Genomic DNA, 22,050 nt, shown 5'->3' with positions numbered 1-22,050 from the left:
CAAGTCATTTAACAAAATGCAACTGCAGAATTAACTTCACCAAACCTTCCTTTTATAACTCATTGTCCCCAAATATTTGTTCCATTTCGTTGGTTCCCTGTATCAATATTTTTAGCCAAAACTTGTCTCTGAGATTAACTGTCAAGAACATTTTGCTTAGCAAAAGAATGTTTTAGTTAAATTGGTTGAAAAGCTTAAAGATGACTTCAAAAGTTCAATTAGTAGTTATAGCTAGATGGCATAGTTGCGTGATGTGTATCATGTTTCCGCCGAGTACTATCGAATCCGCCGCAACGCGCGGGTTGCCTACTAGTACTATATAAAGCATCTCCTATGGATACAATGGTAAATTTGCCATTAAATTTTAAGATGGCATGTGAAGAGGCATGTTTAATCTCTAATCTTTTGTTCTTTTCTTCCCATCATACCCCTCCATACTTCTTTCATCACTTCTAACCTTTCATCAGACTGAAACCGTCGAAAATTGATAATAACGTTCTTCAATGCTCAATTCAATTCATACCTTTAATTTAATTCTTCAACCCCTCAGACTTCACGTAAATCAATCTAATTGACACCAGCCTTCAATTCGGCAAACCCACAAGGAAATCAAAACACAACAATAACCGGAATATCTGAAGCCACCGAGTCTGTGCTCTTCTTCTATTTGCCACCGTTTGATTCTTTCATCTCAACATCCCAACGCAGGTAACTCTAATTTCAATCGTTAGGGTTTTGCTGGATTTAATCACCTCTTTCTTCACTGTTGAACATTATACGGTACCTTGTGCTTTCTTGGTGCAAGTAACAGGAATATTGTACAGCGAAGGCCCAGCAACGGTGGCTTTAGGGTTCCGTCGCAAGTTAGTCTGGGGGTTGTTAGGATTCTAGCAGATGAATCCTCTGGTCACGGTGGTACGGTGGTGGTTGATTGGCTTAGATGGTGAAGCCGATGGTGATTACTCGGGTGATACTGAAACCCCTTTCTTCTGCTCTGCTTTGTTTTACAAATTAGTTACTACATTTAGTTACTTTGATATACCGAATGAATTTGCAAACTCAAAACACTTGCAGGTGCTGTATTTGTATTATTTTGTTGAACTATGTATGTTCCCTTGAGCTCTAATGCACATTATTCCCTACATAAGGCGCGAGATGTCTCAGGCACATTATTCCCTACATAAACTTGATGCATGCCACATTGTGCTTCGTTGTGCATCAGGCGCGAGATGTCTCAGATATGAACGCCAGACCCACCTTTTTAACAAGATTATATATTCGAAAATTAAGAACTTGGAAAAAGAATGCATATATACAGAAGTTAGACTATACAAGTTCAGTTTACACGATTTGTTTCAAGACATAAACGGCTGGCAGAACCATTAAACTTTGTTTTCGAAACTGTAAGCTGGTTATTTTGTTTTTGCAGCTACATTGGTTCTCACCAATGAAAAGGAGGAGGAAATTACCTGAAGCGTCTTGAAATGAGTGGACACTATGGTAAACAAATAAAAATATATTTTTTATGTAAGAATTTCGATTATTGCTCCTATGATTTTTATGTATGACGGTTGCGAAGGTGCTGATGACGCCGGCGGCTAGGGTAGGATTTGAGCTGGATTTAGGTATTATGTTTGAACAGATTTGGACATTTGGTATAGTTTTAGGAAAGTGATCTTAAATTGTGGTTGTACATTACATGTAGGGCTTAGTTCATGCCACTATTAGGTTATAGGTTAGTTAAGTTTTTTGTTGAATTTTGGGGAAACAGTACTAATCAATAATCATGTGGATTTGCTTGTTTATGCATGCAGGATTCATATGAGACACAACAGAGCTAATGTTTCCAGTTGTTGAGGAAAGAAACATGAAATCGGTGGTTGACTATTTTCGTGAGGTCTACGGATTTACCCTTCATCTTTAGAAGTTATCGCTGCCCAAACACGGTTATGAGGTTGGTGGTCGTGACAGTCCGGTTGACTCATACAAACAAAAGCTTTTTTATTGGTTATGAAAATGGAATTGCGGCGGAGGTAGTGGTGGTTGCTGCTCCTTATCCCCGCAAAAGGTTGAGGTAATGATCTTAAAAAGCAGGGATATGGTTGCCATTTAATTCCAGGTTATAAATTCTTTTCGTTGTACTTTGAATTCTTTTAATTCCAACTGTTAAACGTATAGATGTTAAGGGCATAAAATGCGTCATCAATTATGATTTTCCAACAAGCCTCGAGGATTACGTCCATAGGATAGGGCGAACTGGTCGTGCAGGAGCCAAGGGGATTGCTGTTACGTTTTTTACCCATTTAAATGCTAAGCATGCTAGAGAGCTTGTTAAGATTCTTCAAGAGGCTGGTCAAGTTGTTCCTGTTGCATTGTCGTCTATGACCCGGACCATGGGTTTAACCATTTATTTACTTAATTATATTATGGGTCCAATGACGTATGACTGATCCAGATTGTTAATCATATATTTTTTGCTGACTCAAGTTTACTAGATTATAGCCCAAAAACCCATTACACTTGCAGTAGTGGGTGTTTCACTTTCAGGTTATAACACTTGATTTGTTCATCGGTTGCGTAATATAGTAACATGCTGGTGTTCAACTGATTTGTAGCATAGGTGATTGATCATAATGTATTGGTTTTTTCTTTTGCATACAAAGTTCGTCCTTAGCTCCAACACCACATTCCTAAACTAGATTTTTTCTTAGAACTATGCGGGGTGGGGCGGGCGGGTTTGAAATATTTGATTGTGTTTTATTGGATCACATTTTAATGGATCAACACATGTTTATGTGTATGTAGATCAGCAGCAGCAGCAGCATTGATGATGGGTGATGAGTTTCACAAATTCGGTCGGTGTCGACCCGACCGAAATGATTTTGGATCAATGGGTTTCGGGAACTCGAATTCGAGTTCGCGACATATTTATTTAACTTTTCCGGCCGATAGTACTTTTACAGAGGAAGACGTTTCGAATTACTTCAGGAGTTAATGATTTGATTCGCAACTGTGTTATTTTGATTTGATTGTTTTTTTTTTCGTTTATAAGAGATTTTTGAATGTTTATTAAGCATGTTTGGACCGGTTCAAGATGCGAGGAACCCGTATCAGCAAAAACGGATGTTCGGGTTTGTTACGTTTATGCTTTCAGAGACTGTTAAAGCGATTTTGGCAAAGGGAAACCCACACTTTGTTTGTGATTCACGGGTGCTTGTTAAGCCATATAAAGAAAAGGGAAAAATACTCGACAAGTATGAATGAATATTTTTGATTTCTTTTAAAACATATTTGATTATTCGTCTTAAATTTGTTAATAAATTGCATATTTTGTGTAGGAAGCATCAGACGAGCTAAAAACTCAGACGAGCTAAAAACTCGGCTCGAGCTCGCTTCAGTATTGCTTAAATTAGCCAAAGCTCGGCTCGAGCTCGGCTCACTAATGTTATTATCATTATATTATATTATGTATAAAATAAATAAATTTTTGTTTGGGCTCGTTTAGGCTGTCTAAAATTTTCTTGTGTGGTATTGTAGTTGGACCTTTATCTGCTATCTGAGAAATGGAAGGAGCTTTTAGAGAAAGCGAGGTCAAAGAAACTTCAGCCCAATGAACGTATATCATTAAAGTATATTATTTGAGAACGGGATTGGATCAAAGTATATGGACATGTACAAATCCCTAATATCATCAATATTAATAACGTTGTAAATAAACATACTTTTGATGTTTTGATGAAAATTTGTTATGGTTTAATAAATCTAACTCTTTATATTGAAACTGTAGATTTTCTTTGCATGTTTGTGACCTTATAGGTTCTTCGTCTATTTTTTAATTGAACGGAATAAAATGTTAGAACCCCGGAATGGGTTGTGGTTCGTAATAGACGTCATAAATGAATCTAATATCAGTCGGGACACCCGCCGCAACGCGCGGGCATTCCCACTAGTTTAAGCAAATGCATCATCTTTGGTGTTAATTATTAGGCATGAATCAACCATGCTGCATAATACTCATTGTCATGTAATTACTTTATCCAAATTCCGCTTTAATAGATGATTTTGGGTTCAAAATCATGCTTAACCTTGCTTTGTTTTCGAATCTCATATACCTAAATCGAAACACAAGTTAAATAAACACAAAGTATGATCATATTTTTCTCTTTTTACAAATCATTTTCTATTTTATTATTTTTTATTTCAAACTTCAAACTCTGCCCTGAAAGGTTATTTCTACATATTCAAAGATTTGACCCGAAAATCGACTTATATCCACACGTTCATCTGATCATTTTGGAGAATGCTCTTCCTTTTCTATCTTTATCTTGTTGTCCGTTTACCAACTATCTCGATGTAAATTCGTCTTATATATAAATGCAAATAGAATTATCCAAAAAAAAATTCTTTATCTTACAATTTTCTAATATAGTTCTCATGTACAAATATGCACACATAATCCTATATACTTGTATCTTCCGAAAAAGATTGCCTTTCTAATGTAAAAACTGCATATTATTGAAATCATGAACGAATATAAACAAACATGTTATTGAACGCTCACGGACACAATTGCATGAATGTGGCCTTTGTTTGTGTTCTCATTTAGTTAAGCGAAGGACATTTCTTGTTTATGTTCATGTTCAATCATTTATTAAACGAACAGACGTAAATAAACTTTCCATCAAGTATTAGTTTGTTTACAACCCTACTACCGGTAACCACAAGATCTAATACATCTTTTTAAGAAGAGTTGATTTTACCACTAAGTATGTTGTTACTTATTCAAATTTATAAATAATGCTACTCGAGTTCATTTTCCGGTGTAAAACTAAAATAATATGAATTTATGTACAGGTGTAAAAGTAAAATAATATGAATTTATGTAAATTGATAAGAAAATAGGGGTGTGACCAGACTAAGCAGTTCGTGAGCTACTTGAGATCGGTTTGTCAAAAGCTCAAACAAGGCAAGATTACACGAGCACAAGCCTAGAATTGAGCTTGTTAAATAAATAAGCAAAAGGTAACGATGATTTGATGTTGAAACTTGAAAAAAAATAATACGAGTTGGACCTACAATAATATTGTGCGTGTCTAATTTAAAAATAAACGAAAGGGATAGGTTTTTTTATATATTTAAATGGAAAACTCTAAAAATGGGAAACAACTAACCATAATAATCTATAAAATTGATGATTGGATCGTTCGAACAAGTAACATGAGTTGGACCGACAATAATATATTCATATTACTTCAGCCGACAACAAAAATCTTCTTCCTTGCAATTGAAAAAAAGGTTCTTCCTTGCAATTTACTATTTAAAGAAATGATTAAACTATAGAAAATTTTTAATATTTATATATTCTAAATTTCCTTTTTTTATTTTGAAATAACCATTAAAAACATAATTTCTTTATAAAATTTCTTCTTAAGAACTTAAAAAGAAAATCAAACTCATTTTAGCCTCAGACAATATTATTCCAATTATATTTTGGGGTAACTTTGTAGAATAGTAACCAAGTTTCAAAAGTGTTCCAATTAGATCACTCAAGTTTCAAAAGTGGCTCAATTTATCTAGTTCTCTCATTTTTTAAATGTAAATAACTTTTATATACTATGTTTTTCTATTTATACTCTCAAACTAAGTAATCTTCTTCTATACAATAGAAAAAAAAGAAAAATCACAATTGTTGACTTTTATCTAGTTCTCTCATTTTTTAAATGTAAATAACTTTTATATACTATGTTTTTCTATTTATACTCTCAAACTAAGTAATCTTCTTCTATACTAATAAATAAAAATCTTTTTTGGACACATGTCACTTTTCCTGGTGCATTCTCACATTATTTTCCTATTTATCTTTCATATTAATTTTAAACAAAAAACTAGGTTAGAACCCCGTGTATTACACGGGTTGATTAAATGTATTTTTATATATTAAATAATAAAAAGTTATATCTTTGTGAACCCCGTGTATTGTACGGATTAAATAAATGTAATTTTATATATCAAATAATAAAAAAAGTTATATCTTTAAAACCATGTGTATTACACAGATTAAATAAATGTAATTTTGTATACTAAATAACTAAAACGTCATATTTTAAAAAAAAAACCCTTGTATAATCGGGTTGAATAAATCTACCAAATAATAAAAAATTACATCCTTAAAAACCCTGTATATTACACGTGTTGAATAGATCTAAAAAGAGTTATATCTTTAAAAATCATGTGTATTACACAGATTAAATAAATGTGATTTTGTATATTAAATACTAAAAACGTCGTATCTTTAAAAAACCCGTGTATAGTCGGGCTGAAAAATCTACCAAATAATAAAAAAACTATATCCTTAAAAAACTCCGTATATTACACGTGTTGAATAAATCTAATTTTACATAGCAAATGATAAAAAGTTATATCTTTAAAAACTTTTTCGTATTACACGGGTTATATAAATATAACTTTGTATAGTAAATAATAAAAAAAATATATTTTTAAAAACCCCGTGTTTTACACAAGTTGAATAAATATAATTTTGTATACCAAATAATAAAAAAAATATTTTTAATAAATTGGGATAACATTTAATATTAAGTTATTATTTATATATTTAATATAAGATAAGTAGGAAAGAGATGTATTTGTTTTAAAAATATATTAAATTAACAATTTAGATTTAAGGATAATATTTTATTAAAGTATGATTGATGTGTGTAAAATGCAACATATAAATCACATCAATTAAGGCATAAAACTAACCCTTTTTAAGTACTAATGTTGGAAAAAGAGTGTTTTTGTCTTCCTTTTGTATTTTCAGGATGAAATGAGCTCAAAATCACAAAAGAAGCAAAAAGACAACTAATTCTACCATAAATACAAGAAAAGGAACAAAAGTAGACTGCCCGGACCCTCAACGGCACCTCCCAAGGCAAAGAAGAGAAAACAGAGTCTGAACACGCCCCGTGTCCAGCGAACACGGGGGCGTGCCCAGGAAGCAGCAGAAAAGACAAACCAGTAGAAGCTTCCATTGCCCACCACGGGGCCGTGTCCAGCGGGCACGGGGGCGTGGTGAAAGTACAGCAGGCGCATTAATTGTAATTGCGAATTACAATTAATGAAGAGAGAGAATGTCAGACGGGCACGAGGCCGTGTCCAGCGGACACGGGGCCGTGTCCAGCCTTCTGTTCAGCCTATAAATAGAGGAGCTTGGTTTCATTCTCTCTCATCCCTTGGCACACCACCTCTCTCACACTTCATCCACCACCCACCACCACCATAACACCATCATCCACCACCATCATCCATTGTCCATCGTAGAGTGTGTGAGTCGTCTCGGGATCCAAGATTGATAGTAAGAGTTCTTGACAATCAAGGCCATGTTTGCCTAAGTCTCTTACATCACTTGGTGAAGACAAGTGTTTAGTATAATACTTTTTATTTTTAATCTTTTGCACTTTTTATTTGGTTTTGTATTAATGACTTTAATAACTAGTTGCTTATGTTGAAGGTGATCTTTCCTTATCGTTTGTCCGTGGTGTCTTGGCATTATTTTACTGTCTATATAAAATAAAAGATTTTCACCATTCATATCTCCACGGTCTATATGGAGGTATGTTGGCTACCTGGTCGGGGGTTAAGGGAACGGTTTGGTAAGGGTCTTGCCCTTGTTCAGCGTTTAGAGGTCCTGCTTGGGACCTGGGTCAAATTTAGTAGGATCTCCTTCAATGCCCATAGGTATTGGATGGCGGGGATCCAAACTCTTTGACCCCCTCATAAGTTAACTACTATTAATACTATAACCCGGCTATTTAGGACTGTATCCCTGCTGACTCAGACTACTTAGCCGAGGGTAACATCACCGCCAAAGGCGGGGCCTACCACAATTTGCATTAATAACTTAATTTATTATCTTTCAATAATCCGACCCTTTAGGATTGTATCCTTGCTGACTCAAACTACTGGGTTGAGGGTAACGTCGCCTTCAAAAGAGGGGCCTACTACAATAACTAAGATAATCTCTTAAACAAGTGCAAAAGTGCGAAAATAATCAAAGGTTATACTAATACACGTGTTGGATCCAAGTGATTCATCTTGTCTATCTGTTTTTATTTTATTTTATTTTTCAGCATTTAGTTAGTTTTTATGTTTCTTAGTTTAAAACATTTTTCTCACTTTTTGATTTGATTAGACGTTGAGGATAAACCGGTATTAAAAGCTCTTGTGTCCTTGGACGACCTCGGTATCTTACCAACATTATACTACGTCCACGATGGGTGCACTTGCCCATATGTGTGTTTAGTGTTAGTAAATATCGTGTTTTATAAATTTAAAACTTGGCTAAAAGTGTAAAAAGGGGCTTAAATACTCATCAAAAATATAACACACTTCACGCACATCAAGTTTTTAGCGCCGTTGCCGGGGACACAAGGATTTTAAGAAAGCTTAAAATCGACGGCCTAATCAGTTTTCCAAAACTTTTTCAAAACGCGCGCAAATTTTTCTGCATTTTAGTTTAGTTTGCATTTACAGTAGCCTGAACACGGGGCCGTGCTCGCTGAACACGCCCCTGTGCTGCATATTTTTAGAGTAGATACCCAGATACAGAGTCTGAACACGGGGTCGTGCTCACTGAACACGCCCCCGTGCTCAACGTGACCAGTAACTTTAATTAAAACGCCCAGATACAGACCCTGAACACGGGGCCGTGTCCATTGAACACGGGGCCGTGTCCAGCTTCTGTTTCCGTCTTTATTTTTGTTTTCTGGTCCCGAGACTCAGTTGTGATCTGTTGAGTGATTCTTATGGATCAATACTCAAGAGGTTACAACTACACCTATGATGAGGATGATTATAGGGGTAATTATTGCACTAATTGTCGTAACACACACTCGGTTCAATATAATAACTCATATCAACCATCCAATTCATACAACCATTATGAGGAGCCCAGGTACGAGCCATCGACTTCATACACATCCTATGAAGACCAAAGGTATGAACCTCCTTCCTCATACTTATATTTTGATGAACCAAGGTATGAGCCTTCATACTCATACTTTGAAGACTCAAGATATGAGCCACCACCTTCATACTCTTATTATGAGGAACCATGGCGTGAACAACCCACCTCATATGAGTACTATGAAGAACAAAGTTTCGACCCTTATCCATCATATACTTACAATGAAGAACAGTGGTGTGAACCATCTACTTCATATGAGTACTATGAGGAGCCAAGGATCGAACAACCGGATTCAAGCTTTGAGGATCCAAATTCTTTTTCTCTCACCGAAGTGACTAATAGGATATTAGAACAACTTAAAACTATCGAACGTTATATAAAGGAATCTCGCGCAAGGGAAGAGGAATCCCACGCAAGAGAAGAACTAAAAAGTAATAATAACGTAGAGATAGTTGAAAGTATAAAAATGGAAGAACAAGAAAGTGAAAAACCGACACATGAGTTAAACAACGAAAAAGGTGAGTCCGATAATGCTAAAATTCAAGAAGAGTCTAATTTTGAAGAAATTAATCTCTTGTCACCTACTTTCGAAAATCATTGTTTAGTAACCCCTCATGCTAAGTTTTTAAAAGAGTTAAACACTAGTGCTAAAATCAAAGACTTAGTAAGTGTTAAGTTAACTAATGATCAAACCTCGCTAATAAAAGAAGATCCTTTTGAAATTAACATTACACCGGTTCCATGTTTCTTTCAAAATTCCTTTATTAGTAATATCACCATTGATAAAGATCTTTGTGTTAACATAATGCCTAACTACATTTTTGAAAAATTAAGTATTAGTGATTTCACTCCACTTCAAATTCCCATTTTTCTATCCGATCGAAAAGTAATGAAATCAATCAGTGTGGTTGAAGATGTTTTGGTTCAAACAAATCAAATGGTGATCCCAACCGACTTCGTCATCCTTGATGACGCCCCCTTAGTCTTGGGAAAACCTTTTGTACAAACTCATAAAGCTTTGAAAAACCGGAAATTCAACAATCTACCTCTTCAATTAGGGGCATTCAAAAGGAGCATAGATCTTGAGCGTTCAATGAAATATCCTTTTGGCAACAATGACCCCCTAATTGAAGATGAAGCTGAACCACCCGATACAACCAACGAAGAAGACCACTTTGTCGAAGAAGAGATAGCCATAGAACAAACCTTTAAGATTCTTAATCTAGATGAGCCACAAAATAAGGTGTCTTCTAAAGACCCACCCGTCGAGCTCAAAGAACTTCCTAAAGGTTTGGAATATGCTTTTCTAGGCAAAGATGGTAGTTTACCTGTAATTATTTCATCTAAATTAAGTAACATAGAAAAAGAAAAATTAGTTAACCTACTTAAAAAACACAAAAACGCGATCGCTTGGAAGCTTGTAGATATTAAAGGAATAAGCCCTTCCATGTGCACGCACAAATTTTTAATGAACGATGACTACAAAACGGTAATTCAACCACAACGAAGAGTGAACCCCAATGTTCAAGAAGTGGTTAAGAATGAAGTCATCAAACTACTCGACGCCGGACTAATCTACCCTATCTCCGATAGCCCGTGGGTAAGTCCCGTTCAAGTAGTTCCAAAGAAAGGAGGTATGACGGTAATAACTAAGGAGAAAAATGAATTAATACCAACAAGAACCGTCACAGGATGGAGAGTTTGTATAGATTATAGGCGATTAAATGAAGCAACAAGGAAAGACCACTTTCCTTTACCCTTCATTGATCAAATGTTAGAAAGATTATCCGGTCATAAATTTTATTGTTTCTTAGATGGTTTTTCAGGTTACTTTCAAATACCGATAGCACCGGAAGACCAAGAAAAAACAACTTTCACATGTCCCTACGGAACTTTCGCATATCGACGCATGCCATTCGGTCTATGTAATGCGCCTGCAACATTCCAACGTTGTATGGTCGCCATTTTCCATGATATGATCGAAAAGACAATGGAAGTCTTCATGGATGACTTTTCCATCTTTGGAGACTCATATGACCAATGCCTTGATAATCTTGAACGAATGCTATCCCGATGTGAGGAAACTAACCTCGCCCTTAACTGGGAAAAATGCCATTTCATGGTGACAGAGGGAATAGTACTCGGTCATAAAATCTCAAGCGAAGGAATGGAAGTTGATCGAGCAAAAATAGAAACTATTTCTCGATTACCTCCTCCATCCTCCGTACGAGCAATCAGAAGTTTCCTAGGACATGCCGGATTTTATAGAAGATTTATCAAAGACTTTTCAAAAATTTGAAGGCCTCTAACAAAATTACTTGAAAAAGATGCACCCTTCATCTTTGACAAGGAATGCAATCAAGCATTTCTAACCCTCAAGGAAATGCTAGTCAATGCACCTATCATGATAGCGCCAGATTGGAAATTTCCTTTCGAAATCATGTGCGATGCAAGTGACTTTGCTGTTGGAGCAGTCTTGGGACAAAGAAAAGAAAAGCATTTTCACCCAATTTATTATGCTAGTAAAACTCTTAATGATGCACAGGAAAATTATACAACTACAGAAAAGGAATTACTAGCAGTGGTATTTGCTTTTGATAAATTTCGTTCTTATCTTGTTTTTTCTAAAACAGTAGTCTATACAGACCATGCAGCCATCAGGTACCTCTTCAAGAAGCAAGACGCAAAACCCCGTTTGATCAGATGGATTCTACTCCTCCAAGAATTCGACATCGAAATCAAAGACAAAAGAGGAGCAGAAAACACTGCCGCAGATCATCTCTCACGCTTAGAAGACCCAGCTTTGGAGACAACCAGAGACGAGCAAATCAACGAGAAATTTCCCACGGAATCCTTGGAAATGATGGAGAGTAGACAAGAGCCATGGTATGCCGACTACGCTAATTTCCTAGCTAGCGGTATAGTCACCAAAGGATGGCCACATCATCAAAGAAAAAAATTCTTTGCTGATGTAAAGCATTACTTTTGGGAAGATCCCTATTTTTTCAAAATGTGTGCCGACCAGCTCATCCGAATGTGTGTCCATGGTAATGAAGCACGAAGAATTCTCCGTCATTGTCATGAAGGTCCATACGGAGGACATCATGGTGCCGCAAGTACCGCACGAAAGGTATTTGATTCGGGATTTTACTGGCCAACCATTTACAAGGATGCACAAAACCTTGTAAAGACATGTGATGCCTGCCAGAGATCAGGTAATATTTCTTCCAAAAACGAAATGCCTCAAAATGGCATTCTCGTCTGTGAAATCTTTGATGTGTGGGGACTCGATTTCATGGGGCCTTTCCCACCTTCAAAGGGAAACAAATATATACTTGTGGCAGTCGATTACTTGTCTAAATGGGCGGAGGCCGAGGCTCTTCCAACAAATGATGGGAGAGTAGTGGTAAAATTTCTGAAAAAGCTGTTTTCTCGCTTCGGGACACCAAAGGCTTTAATAAGTGATAGAGGTACCCATTTTTGCAATCATCAACTCGAAAAAATATTAACAAGGTATGGGGTCTATCACCGGGTCTCAACGGCATATCACCCTCAAACAAATGGGCAAGCCGAAGTGACTAATCGAGGTTTAAAACGAATACTTGAAAAAACCGTAGGAATAAATAAAAAAGAATGGGCCGACAAATTAGATGACGCTTTATGGGCTTTTCGAACTGCTTATAAAACCACTATAGGCACAACCCTATATAAACTCGTCTATGGAAAAAGTTGTCACTTGCCAGTAGAAATAGCTCACAAAGCCTACTGGGCAATAAAAAACGTAAACTTAGATTTGGAAAATGCCGGTAAAAATCGATTTTGTCAAATAAATGAATTAGACGAGCTGAGGAATTATGCATATTCTAACTCCGAAATTTATAAGGAAAGAATGAAAAATCTACACGATAAATATATTAAATCCAATGAATTTCGGGTAGGAGATCAAGTTCTATTGTTTAATTCACGACTTCGATTATTTCCTGTTAAGTTAAAATCTAGGTGGTCAGGACCTTTTTCCGTCACCCATGTTTTTCCACACGGTGCAGTAGAAATTAAAACTCGAAATGGGACACCATTTAAAGTCAATGGCCAACGGCTGAAACTCTACCGAGGATCCATTGAGGATGAGGAAGAGGAGATCTCACTTCAAACGGTTAACGAATAAACTCTTACCCGACATGTTACAGGTAAGTGTGCGTTTAAAAACCGGTAAATCTTCTAACCATTTTTCGGAAATAAGGGGCATGCACACGAGCACATATAAAAAAAAATTTCAAAAACTTTGCTCGGCACGGGGCCGTGTCGAGGCAACTGTCGGGATAAAACCCTCTTTTCCTATCAGTTACACCATTCCACACGCCCCGTATAGCCGAAAACGCTCTGGTTAGAGGCGATTTTCTGCAGTTTTTCAACGTCACCACCGAATCTAACAACGTCAAGGTATGATTCTATCCTCTTTAGTAGTTAGATTAGTTACTTGCATGTAGTTAAAACATCAAAAATTTGGGAAAAATCTAGGGTTCTTCATGTTCATCCGGATCGAACTCAAAATTTTTGATGAAATTTGTTAGTAGTAGTTTAGATTAGAGTAGTAGAAAGTAAATAAGCATGTATTGTTGATAGATTTGTCCGATTTCCAACTAAAACCCCAAACCCTTGTTCTTGAACCGAAAAACACGAAATTGAAAGGGTAAACGGTTTGTTTTGGGAAAAATGACACTTAGGGTTTCATTTTTGGGGGAAACCGCTACTATTGGGCTAAAAATTTTCAGGTTTTCGAAACCGGGACGAAAAATGGAATTTTTGGGTTACAGACGCCTGGACACGGGGCCGTGTCCGCTGAACACGGGGCCGTGTCCAGCCCACTGTTTGCAGTTTCACTCTGATTTTCCTTGTTTCGTACTAATTTTTATGTATTCTTTTCAGATGTCTAAATTCACTAGGTTTAACGCAAGTGAACTGGACGCTAGGGCACGATACGATGTTCTACAAACAAGACCGGAAGAGTACCCAAGGCGGGCGTGTACCGACTTGCTAACCATGGTGAATCAACTTGACCGCTTCAACAACATTGTGAGGGGTCCACTGCATGTCGCATCGACCACCCGACTACGGTCGGTACATCAATGCACGATGGAGTTCTACAGCACCTTCATTTTCAACTCGAGATGTGACCCGTTTGACCATGACGCAGTCACATTCCGATGTGGAGGGACCACGTTCACAACCTCCATGGCACAGTTTGGATCTATCATAGGGCTATACAGTGATGAGGAAGCGGGGAATGAAGAGAATACTGGGGGATTACGAGACTTGGATGCAACTGAACGCCAAGCCGCATGGGCTCAAATAGGTGAAGGGATCTACAACCCAAGCAGCACCAAAAGCACCAAACTGAGGGACCCACTATACCGCTATATCCACAGGCTCCTCACGTACTCGCTGAACCAACGCCACGACAGTAGTGGCGTTGTTGGGTTGAAAGATTTGGTTGTCCTTCACTGCATCCACACCCAAAAGCCTCTCGATGTTCCGTACCTCCTACTGCGAAACATGCACCTGAATCGCCTTGCTCATGCTCCTACACCAATCTTCTTCGGGGGATGGGTGTACCGTCTTTTCAAACATTTCACGAATATCCCAAGATCCTTTGAGAGAAGTCCATGGTCGGGACGGGTCGATTACCACATTTGCCGAGCCATGAACTTGCTTTATGAAGCGGAGGACGGGACGGTGAGCTTTCAAAGGACGCAAGGCTATGCATGGAACCCGCAGGAGGCTCTAGTTCTTCATGCACCACCTCCCCATTTTCAGTACCCACCCCAAGGCGATCCGGGTCAATCCTCCTCTCAAGGAGGTGGTTTTCCTAACTTTCAAAGTTTACATGATCTTTTGCAGGAAAACCTCATGTGCACAAGGAACACCTACAATCTCGCCAACAACACACACCACCGGGTTGGAGCTATCGAGCGCAACATTAACGATATACAAGATGATATCGGTAGCATCCGGGAGTACATGGCGAGGCATGGGGGTGGAGGTGATGGTAGTGATGAAGACATGGAGTAGGCGGCTAGAAGGAAGAAGGGGCTGGTTGGTGATGAGCCCACAGGTTTAAGTGCCCTTCTATCTATCAAACAATTCATGGCCTGCGTGCCATTTGTCGAACAATTTACTTTCTCTAACTACTTTTTATCTTTGTTTCATTTTTACTTTATGCTTGGATGATACTTGACGATGGTAATTTAGGATGGTTTGTACTTGTTTGGTTGGTATTGAGTGATTAAACAGGTGCAATGCAAGGGTTAGAGTGCTAAACATTAGCACTTGCAGCCCCAAAATGGAGAAACCGGGAGACAAAACCTATTTTTCAGGCTCACAGACTGTCCACACGGGGACGTGTCCAGCCGACACGCCCCCGTGTTCATCTCCCAGATCTGCTGTTTGGCTACTGACCTGCAATTTTTTGCCAGACACGAGGCCGTGTCCAGCCGACACGCCCCCGTGTTCACCTTCTGTAAGTTTTCGTTACTGGCAGTTCACCACGGGGCCGTGTCCAATGGACACGGGGCCGTGTCCAGACTGCCAGTAACATAAATCTTTGCTTTTTAACCCACTTTTACACATTCTAATCAACCAAAAACTCTATTTTTGGACACATTGAGGACAATGTGTAATTTAAGTGTGGGGGGGATGCTAAAACCTTGAATTTTGCAAATCCTAAACACAAGCCTTACACAAAACTCTATTGGAACCGCTAAACACCCCAAATTTTTTCAAAAACTCTTTCATTTTTTTATTTATTTACTTGTCTTAGTTTAAGTTGGGAATAACAAGTTCTAAAAAAGGTTATATTTTTACAAGTTTACAACCGATAGCGTCGTGATAACAAAGAACCAACATAAGAAAATTATGAAACGGCATAACAAGTCTAGTTAAAAATTCGATTATATATACTTGATCACATTAAAAACCCATTCCCACAAAAGTGAGTTTTGAGCCTTTATTGAGCATAAAAATATACATATTTAGACTAAATGCTCATTTTTCGTTTCTTGTGTGAATAGCCGCTTGTTTCTTACAAATCTAGAACTTGCCACGACAATACATTCTCGGTCCTTACCAACTTAAACCCAAGTAAGTAAATGATGGAGGCATTAGAACTAACCATTTTTCTTTCAAAACCATTATTTTCATTTTTTTTTCTCACCTACCCAAAATCCCCCTAGATAGCCCCTTTGAGCCTAAACCTTTCATTTCATTACCCCAAAAACCCTTTTACCCACTAAAAACCTTTTTTATTTTTCGCCCTTTATTTTAGTAACAAGCTCGGTTTTTCGTAAAACTCGCCCTTTTTACGTGTTGAAAAAAAAAATAGATGAATGAAGTCAAAAACAAACAAAAGCTATATAAAAGCTTGTTTGGAGAAATACTTCAAAATAAAAAGTCGCTAAAGACAAGGCATTTTACGAAAACCGACGCTTTTACGATTTTCGCCCTTTTTACTGACCACTAACCAACCACCCACCTTTAACCCAAGCCTAACCCTTTACCCCAAAAAGTCCTCTTGATATTTACAAAGGTAAAAAGTTAAAAAGGAGGAGGATTGATTGCTTGGCAAGCATATGGAAGGCGTAAGTTCCATGCCGCTCTCGAGAGATTCACTAAAAATATACACCTTCGGCCGAGTGTTGAGTGATCCCCCGTGAGGTATGTGAACTTGTATATAAATGGAATTTTAATAAGGCATGCTATGCCCAAATAAGTAATTTATCTTATGAAACGTTCAAAATAAATCATAACGAATAGGATTGTAAATAAATAAAAATAAAACTTATAAAGACCTTGGATTCCCGACACTCTAGGACAAGCTAAAAAACTTCTCTTCTACCTATTCCATTTGGGAGTGTAAGCCACATTTAAAGAGTTTTGCTTGAGGACAAGCAAAAGTTCAAGTGTGGGGGTATTTGATGTGTGTAAAATGCAACATATAAATCACATCAATTAAGGCATAAAACTAACCCTTTTTAAGTACTAATGTTGGAAAAAGAGTGTTTTTGTCTTCCTTTTGTATTTTCAGGATGAAATGAGCTCAAAATCACAAAAGAAGCAAAAAGACAACTAATTCTACCATAAATACAAGAAAAGGAACAAAAGTAGACTGCTCGGACCCTCAACGGCACCTCCCAAGGCAAAGAAGAGAAAACAGAGTCTGAACACGCCCCGTGTCCAGCGAACACGGGGGCGTGCCCAGGAAGCAGCAGAAAAGACAAACCAGTAGAAGCTTCCATTGCCCACCACGGGGCCGTGTCCAGCGGGCACGGGGGCGTGGTGAAAGTACAGCAGGCGCATTAATTGTAATTGCGAATTACAATTAATGAAGAGAGAGAATGTCAGACGGGCACGGGGCCGTGTCCAGCGGACACGGGGCCGTGTCCAGCCTTCTGTTCAGCCTATAAATAGAGGAGCTTGGTTTCATTCTCTCTCATCCCTTGGCACACCACCTCTCTCACACTTCATCCACCACCCACCACCACCATAACACCATCATCCACCACCATCATCCATTGTCCATCGTAGAGTGTGTGAGTCGTCTCGGGATCCAAGATTGATAGTAAGAGTTCTTGACAATCAAGGCCATGTTTGCCTAAGTCTCTTACATCACTTGGTGAAGACAAGTGTTTAGTATAATACTTTTTATTTTTAATCTTTTGCACTTTTTATTTGGTTTTGTATTAATGACTTTAATAACTAGTTGCTTATGTTGAAGGTGATCTTTCCTTATCGTTTGTCCGTGGTGTCTTGGCATTATTTTACTGTCTATATAAAATAAAAGATTTTCACCATTCATATCTCCACGGTCTATATGGAGGCATGTTGGCTACCTGGTCGGGGGTTAAGGGAACGGTTTGGTAAGGGTCTTGCCCTTGTTCAGCGTTTAGAGGTCCTGCTTGGGACCTGGGTCAAATTTAGTAGGATCTCCTTCAATGCCCATAGGTATTGGATGGCGGGGATCCAAACTCTTTGACCCCCTCATAAGTTAACTACTATTAATACTATAACCCGGCTATTTAGGACTGTATCCCTGCTGACTCAGACTACTTAGCCGAGGGTAACATCACCGCCAAAGGCGGGGCCTACCACAATTTGCATTAATAACTTAATTTATTATCTTTCAATAATCCGACCCTTTAGGATTGTATCCTTGCTGACTCAAACTACTGGGTTGAGGGTAACGTCGCCTTCAAAAGAGGGGCCTACTACAATAACTAAGATAATCTCTTAAACAAGTGCAAAAGTACGAAAATAATCAAAGGTTATACTAATACACGTGTTGGATCCAAGTGATTCATCTTGTCTATCTGTTTTTATTTTATTTTATTTTTCAGCATTTAGTTAGTTTTTATGTTTCTTAGTTTAAAACATTTTTCTCACTTTTTGATTTGATTAGACGTTGAGGATAAACCGGTATTAAAAGCTCTTGTGTCCTTGGACGACCTCGGTATCTTACCAACATTATACTACGTCCACGATGGGTGCACTTGCCCATATGTGTGTTTAGTGTTAGTAAATATCGTGTTTTATAAATTTAAAACTTGGCTAAAAGTGTAAAAAGGGGCTTAAATACTCATCAAAAATATAACACACTTCACGCACATCAATGATATAATTTAATATTAATTTATTATTTATTTAGTTAGTTAATATAAGGTAAGTATAAATTTGAGGATACCTTCAATGAATGACACGTGTCCAAAAGTTGGTTTCTTTTATTATAGTAGATAGATTAGATAATAATAAATATTTGTTTTTCTATAAATACTTTTAAACAAAAATTTAGATAAGAGTAAACGTTTGTTTTTATTATGATCATATAATAATTAGATAAGAATAAATATTTGTTTTTCTTTAAATAATTTTAAACAAAAATTTAGATAAAGATAAACGTTTGTTTTTATTATGATCATATAATAATAATATAATAATTTTAAACAAAAAATAAGATAAGAATAAATATTTGTTTTTCTATAAATAATTTTAAACAGAATTTTTTGATAAGGATAAACGTTTGTTTTTATTATGAGTAGATTCAATGTTCATTTTTTAAAGATAAATCTTGACAACTATATGTGTTAACATATAACATTATATTTTATTCAACACGTGCAATATACGAGTTTTTTTAAGATATATATTTTTTTTATTATTTATTATATAAAATTACATTTATGCAAAAAAATAAAACAAAGTAAAATATTATAATAAATAAATAGTACATCAAAGTTCATTTTTAAAAGATAAACTTGACGACTTTATATGTTAACATATGACATTATATTTTATTCAGTACGTACAATATACGAGTTTTTTTAAAGATGTGTCTTTTTTATTATTTAGTATATAAACTTACATTTATGCAACCCGTGTAATACATGGGGTTCTAACCTAGTAATTTATTATCTTTTAATATTTTGAACAATATCGTGATATATATTAGATTTTTTATAAATGTTATTTTACTTACACAGGGGAAGGATAAAATGAAAACCCATTATTTCCTACTATCTTAAAAATGAAAGTCGGTGGGCGTTGGCCGTCGACATATATATACCCTATAATATTAAGAGTAAACTTCCGTTTTGCTCCCTGTGGTTTGGTCATTTTAACGGTTTTGCTCCAAACCTTTAAAAATAGCCATTTTACTCCCTGATGTTTCGGGTTTTTGCTAGTTTGCTCCCCGCCTCTAACTCCATCCAAATTGTTTGTTTTTCCATTTTGCTCCCCGTAGGGAGCAAACTGGCAACAAAACCAAAACATCAGGGAGTAAAATGGATATTTTTAAAGGTTTGAGGCAAAACCGTTAAAATGACCAAACCACAAGGAGCAAAACGGAAGTTTACTCTAATATTAAAGTTAAATGTCAATTACTTTCTCATGCCTCCTTTTTTTCATTTTACTTTAGTATAAGGGGTGTTTGGCCATAGTATTTATGTCCAACATTTACAATATATTGTATCAAACAATTACGCATGGGATAAGATACGTAATTTAATACATTATATTATGCGTAATCTTAGTTAGATAAGCCTATGATTGTGTATGTATTTTTAGGTACGTAGATATATAAATTCAAGTTCTTCAATGTTTTGACGTAATTTTTTTTTAGAAATGAGTCAGGTTAAATATAATTTTCAACGCAATTTTTTTATAAATGAGTTAGGTTAAATATAATACATTTTCATACTTATTTTATAAATGTTTTTGGTTGGTCTAAATTTTGACGTAAATTTTGCTCCAAACCGAGTGGGGTCAAATATACTATGTTTCGTTCGACGGTATGAATTAAAGTTTCTTTAAGTTTCGACTCCGTCGCCACGCGCGACGGGTAAAAGTAATATTATATTACGTCTTACACCTCATGAGTCACGACTTTGGTCCTTTAACTTTGCAAAACTCTCATGTTTAACCAATATGTTTTCTTTTGTCATTTGGTGTTTTTTTTTCTTTTATAAAAGCTCTAATTAATCTCTTTTGATGACGTAAATTTTGCTCCAAACCGAGTGGGGTCAAATATACTACGTTTCGTTCAACGGTATGAATTAAAGTTTCTTTACGTTTCGACTCCGTCGCAACGCGCGACGGGTAAAAGTAATATTATGTTACGTCTTACACCTCATGAGTCACGACTTTGGTCCTTTAACTTTGCAAAACTCTCATGTTTAACCAATATGTTTCTTTTGTCATTTGGTGTTTTTTTCTTTTATAAAAGCTCTAATTAATCTCTTTTGATTACTCATGTCGGTTTTTCCTTTACACACGTTTTATGTTTTTTTTTGTACTTTTCCTATGTGTGAGTCATATCACATATAATACGTTATGATTGTACAATATAAATATAAAGAGTGAATTTCAAGTTTTGTCCTTTATCTTTAGGCCACTTTGCAAGTTTTGTCCTTTATGTTTAAATTTAACGAGTTTTGTCCTTTATGTTTAAAAATCAAGCACGTTTTACCCTTTATGTTTAAAAATCAAACACGTTTTGTCCTTTATGTTTAAAAAATCAAGCACGTTTTGTCCTTAAAAATCAAGCATAAAGGACAAAATGTGCTTGATTTTTAAACATAAAGGACAAAACTCGTCAAATTTAAACATAAAGGACAAAACTTGCAAAGTGGCCTAAAGATAAAGGACAAAACTTGAAATTCACTCAAATATAAATTTAATTTACTTTACCTTTTGATCTAACCGCAACGGGTTAATTGAGTTAAATCAAATACCTGGAAACACGTGTTTTCATATGATTAGCGCATAACATAACGGTTGAACTAATCAATTTGATTTTGCAACGGGCCCGCGACGCATCACGCGCGGGGCATATTACTAGTTGATTATTACACATATAACGCTTGCATCTCTTTTTCACAAAATAGAGCTTTTTCATCAAAATGAGAATCGGAATGGTGAAACTGAAAGGTGGTTTTTTTTTTTTTTTTTTTTTTTTTTTTTTTTTTTTTTTTTTTGAACGGGTCAAATATAATGTTTATTTAGTCATAAGACATATTGCATTCATTTTCACTTTTTTTATCCAATACGATTACAAACGAATGGTAGGTAGACGAGCAACAAGCTGCGCCGCTACCCCTTTCTGAATAGCAAATCCTACCCTGCTAAACACAAAATTCTGCCCCTTAACATGTGCGGTGTTACTGCTTACCACCTGTTGAACCCGCTTTAGGAACCGCACCGCGTCAGGGGCGAGAGCGCCGAATGTATCGAAAGCGAACGGGACGAACACGTGCTGATTCTCGATGCAAGCTTTTTCGTGTTTAGCTACTTTGCCTGCCTCTGCCTTGGTTATCGCCTGTCCCGCCACAAACCCGTGGTCCCTTAGCCCAACGAGGGGGGACACACCTGTCAAATCGACACACGCGTGTTTCCCTCCTTCCCATCCAAAAACAAGAATGTCAGCGGGCCGTAGCGTAGATCTCCCTTCTAATGGATCAGTCAAGAAGTTCACCGGAGCTTCCTTTTTTTCCGAGATCCCTGCTCGCTTAAGGACATCATACAGCACATCTCGAACTAAA

At 36.7% G+C, this 22,050-nt stretch overlaps 1 long non-coding RNA gene across 6 annotated transcripts; it reads left to right on the top strand.

Annotated features, from left to right (window-relative positions):
- Nucleotides 1-355: 355 nt before the first annotated feature.
- On the top strand, nucleotides 356-3,723 carry LOC110899380. Of its 6 annotated transcripts, none has more exons than XR_002570229.2 (5): nucleotides 357-708; nucleotides 812-1,500; nucleotides 1,815-3,254; nucleotides 3,339-3,444; nucleotides 3,538-3,721. It is a non-coding gene; the product is annotated as an uncharacterized LOC110899380 (long non-coding RNA). The 6 variants fall into 6 exon arrangements; XR_002570230.2 differs by having other exon boundaries at nucleotides 358-708; nucleotides 1,815-2,074; nucleotides 2,179-3,254; nucleotides 3,339-3,722; XR_002570231.2 differs by having other exon boundaries at nucleotides 361-708; nucleotides 1,815-2,119; nucleotides 2,806-3,254; nucleotides 3,339-3,720.
- Nucleotides 3,724-22,050: the final 18,327 nt, after the last annotated feature.

This window comes from Helianthus annuus, chromosome 1 (assembly GCF_002127325.2).
Source record: "Helianthus annuus cultivar XRQ/B chromosome 1, HanXRQr2.0-SUNRISE, whole genome shotgun sequence".
Taxonomy (NCBI): Eukaryota; Viridiplantae; Streptophyta; class Magnoliopsida; order Asterales; family Asteraceae; genus Helianthus; species Helianthus annuus.
The sequence above is the reverse complement of the archived record's forward strand: the minus strand, read 5'-3'. Positions and strand labels throughout refer to the sequence as shown.